Genomic DNA, 4,734 nt, shown 5'->3' on the forward strand with positions numbered 1-4,734 from the left:
ATGTTTGGTAAAAATGTTGTATCTTTTCATATCCCTGCTCTCCTTTAGTAAAATTTCAAAGATGATAAAGATATGATATTTATAATAGGAAAATTATAGGTTTTTGATGCTCAGTCTCATTTACTATATGATAAGTGCTTTTATTTTGAAAACAGATTTTTGCCTAAATATTCTAAAGTGGGAAAATCTATAAAAAAGAAGATAATCAAGGTCAAAGATAGCTACCTCCATGTACAAAAGAGACTCTCTAATCTGGGGAAAGAAGAGTAAGAAGAAGAAAAGAAGAAGAGGACAAGGATGAGGAAGAGGAGGATGAGGAGGAGGGAAGAAAAGGAAAAGGGGGAGGGGGAAGGAGGAGGAGGAGGAGGAAAAAGGAGAAGGAGAAGTCTTAGAAGGACATTGGGGGGTGGCCCAGGTAGCACAGCGAGTAAGAGCACCGGCTCCAGTGTTGAGAAGACCTGGAGATCGAATCCCAGGCTCAGACACTTAACACCCACCCAGAAACGCCTGGCCGTGTAATCTTGAGCAAGTTACTTAACCCCAATTGCTTAGGGGCGGCCAGGTGGCTCAGCGAGTAAGAGCACCGGCTCTGGATCAAATCCGGGCTCAGATACTCAGCACCACACCCAGAAATAATAACTGGCCGTGTAACCTTGAGCAAGTTACTCAACCCCATTTGCATTAAAAAAAAAAAAAAAAAGAACATTGGGCAGGATTTTAGAATCTCTGTTAGTTATGATATCCAGAAGAGTAATATCATACTCATTCACTATTAATGAAAATGTGTTTCTTACCAGATGTTCTCCTTTACAAAAAAAGTGTTCATCCTGAGGCTGAAAAATATCAAGGCAAATCAGAGAATATTATCTAGAACTTGTCCTTTTGGCATTTCCTTAATCACTCCCCTCAGTTTTCCTCTTAGAAAATATATAGTATATGCATCCATACATATATGTGGAAGACTATATGTTCTTTAAGATGTGAAATTATAAAAAAGTATGTCATTTTTTTCTTTTGCAGGATATTGATTTCTATAAAATCAGGAAATGTATTGTATGTGATTAACAAAAGTAAGCCTTGATTTTTTTAAAAGTTAAGAAATAGCATGTGGATCTATGTATGTACATATACATGCACACTTGCAATATTGAATGTATGCATGACACAGTAGATGGAAGACAAGATTTGGAGCATGGGGTGAGTGGGTCAAATGTTGAGACTCCAGGCAATTCATTGAACTCTTCAGTCCCCAGTGCAACTTCCTATGAAGCAGTGAGGGTATAGACCTTGGGAGTTGTAATCAGGAAGACCTAAGTTCATATCCTGCCTTGGATCTAGAAAATGGGTATAATACACAACCTATCTCTCATGGTTTCTCTGAGGATCCGAGGATTTTATACACATGTGTACACACATTATACATATATGCATGTGCAGATGTGTATACATGTATATAGGTGCTTACATTTATGCATGCATGTATATGTATATGCAATATTCTTATACGATACATTATAAAAGCCTTTGCTTTCCTTTTACCTGTTACTATTTTATACTTATTTACCATTGAAAAATATTCCCTAATAAAGCACTTTTAGGACCACAAATACAAACAAGCTCCCTTTTCTTAGCCAAAAGTACCTAAAATAATGATGCAATTCAATTGATGTGTGTATAAATATGTATGTATGGATACAGACACATATATGTACATGTGTATGTATATGTACATATACATACATTATTTTACACATATTAGTATATTCACACTTATATTACAATGTAAAATATAACTATGAGAGTCATTGGGTGTATTTCCTGTTGGGAAATCTTGTTCTACCAATGAAAATCAGCAAGTATTTTATAAATTCTATCCCTAGAAAATCACCTAGATCACTCAAGAGATTTTCCAGGTGGACAGAGACAACATGTGTTAGAAGTGGGACTTCAGTCTTATTGACTCCCAGGCCAGTCCTTTATCCATTCCACTAAATAATGTCTTTCAATATGAAAAATATACATAAAGACTTTTTACTCTTATTCAGAGGCTGGTTACCTGTTCTGTGAAATTCCAATATTTTAGCTTTTCTTTCTTCCTTTTATTCTTATTTTGTGCATGCCACTGCTCATTAGCAACTGTACTAGAAAATGGAAAAGGCCAGATAGAGAAAACAAAAACCATATCAGAGTTTTTCTGTTTGTTAATGACTCTGAGAAAAAGATGGAATGCATTTTTTGTAAATGTTCATGGGATCTATTCTACTCTCCAGTGCTAAGTACTAATAATTAAATGCTAAATTAATGAAAATCCTAAGAATCGTGACCTAAAATTGGTACTTTTAATATAACCAGATTATCAGAATATGCAAAATTATTTCCTCATGCTCCTAACTTGTATTTTCTTCCTACTTGTGGATGGATATACCAGGCAGGACCAGACACATTATGTCATAGGGCTCTTAAAGCTGCATTATTGATGTTGAAGTTTTTTAAGCAACTCAAGAAATGAAAGTAATGGGCTTTGTCATACCACCAGAAACAAAGTGGTTTTAGTTCTTAAAGAACTGCTCAGAAACAACGTGGTAAGCAGCACAATCAAATTATTTGTCTGCTTGTCTAACATGAAGGCAACATTATCAACTGACATCCTGCAGCCATGAGATAAGACGCTGGAGAAAAGCCTGGAAAAAATTGTGTTTATCTTACAACAGAAAATGATTAGGTAATTTGGACATTTCATATTTAATAAAAACTATTTAAATCAGAAACCATCAGACCTGCACTGATGGGACTTACATTTATATTGTACCATGTGTCTGTCTCTAAAGGTGATTGAATCCTTTTCATTTTTAAGAAGTACCCCTTTTAAAATGAAGGGAACATGTTAAATGCTCAGAATTACTTTTAAATTAAACCACACAGATGACATGAATAAAAGGAGACCTCCTAAAGTGCTTTGTAATGATGGGGATAGCAACCAGCTAGCCGAACACTTGACTTGTTTTTCTACAGTAGATTTGAACTGCACTATAATGAAAATATTGAAAATGATTTCTGGTCTTCACTGATATCACAAATCATAACTTGCATAAAGCCATACGAGTAATCAAAGATCCATTTGAGCTGTGATTCATATGTGTATGTGCTCATAACAGGTACTGCTCACTGCTCTATAATCAGTCCCACAAACATTTTTCATTCATTTCCCATTTTATTAAAGCTGTGAAAAGGAGGAAAAGATGGGATCAAATGTAAAAAGAATGAGGTTAGAAAGTAAGGCAGGCTTGCTTTTTAAAGTCAAAATTTTACTTGCTATATATACTCAATTTTCAAGCATACTGTATTTCATAAAGTAATCACAGAAATGGTTTTTTTTCACTGGAAAAGGCTTTCTGAATCTTCAAAATAAAATGTGCAAAGCACAAAGTTGAACTACTATACTGAATAAATCAAAATAATTAAGACCTTATTCTTCAAGAAATTACATTATGCAGGTGAATAGGAGCCAGTGAAAACTGTTTTTCTAATAAACTGCCTTTCTAATAAGATAGAATGGTTATGGGCCTCATCTCTGATTTAGTAAAATATTCTGAAAATTGTGTGTATGTATTTGTATACATGTAGAGGAAAAGCTCAGTCAAATATCAAAGAAATTGAGAAAGCAAAGTTAGTTTTTTTTTATTTTTACTCACAAATTAATTCACAGAAAAGTCCATTATTAATTTTATTGTAAATGAGCACTGAAAATTCATTTAGGATTTGAACTTTATCTTATAAGTACATTTAATATTCTGAAGCAGAGATTTTAATTGGATATATGCCCTTACGCTTAATCTAATTAGATATTGGCCCTTATACTTAATCAAGGACATTAAATTTGGCATTCATTTTTGACATGTTTATGCTGTTGTATAGTCAGTCTCCTTGTTCTTTTCTAGCTTTTACTTTGGCTAAATTAATTTTCAAAGTTTTATTTTTTTTTCTTCTTAATGAAATTATCTTAATCCATTGATTAGTATGAGGTCAAAAAAGAAGAGTACAGGTAAAATCAAATCTTAATTAAAAATAATCTGTAGTAAATAAAAGAGCGATGGCAGATTCTAAGTACATTGCCATGTCACAAATGTAATAGGGGAAGGAAGAGAAAAGAAGAATCTGTAGGGATGAGAATAGTGAAGTGTTAGACCACGAAAGCAGAGATTCTTGGAAACCTGGGGTATATGCATTTGTGCTTTTAAATATTCTGATAACCATATTTCACTATAATTGGTTTCCTTCATAATTTTATCATTTTATTACATATCTTATTATATGAATTTAAAAATGCAATTCTGAAGAGTCCCATCAGCCTCATTAGAACATCATAGTGGTCCACAAAACAATAGCAACAAGGTTAAAAATCCACGTCCCTGAAGTTTCTGAGATCTTTCCTTCATCTTATGTGCACTGAGAAATACCAACAATAATAATGGTTAAAAATTACACAGCACTTCACTATGTACCAGGTATTGTGCTAAGTGATTTACAATTATTATCTCCTTTGAGTCTTGATTGTGTAGGTCATTTTGCTTCCCATTAAAATCACGATTTCTGGGTGTTCATAAAAATATTAAAGCTACAGTGGTGGGGCGGCCAGGTAGCACAGCCAGTAAGAGCACTGGCCCCAGTGTTGAGAAGACCTGGAGATCGAATCCCGGGCTCAGACACTTAGCACCCACCCAGAAACACCTGGCC

Source organism: Petaurus breviceps, unplaced genomic scaffold (assembly GCF_028583685.1).
Source record: "Petaurus breviceps papuanus isolate PSGF00001 unplaced genomic scaffold, PetGlider_PUasm1.0 551, whole genome shotgun sequence".
Lineage (NCBI taxonomy): Eukaryota > Metazoa > Chordata > Mammalia > Diprotodontia > Petauridae > Petaurus > Petaurus breviceps.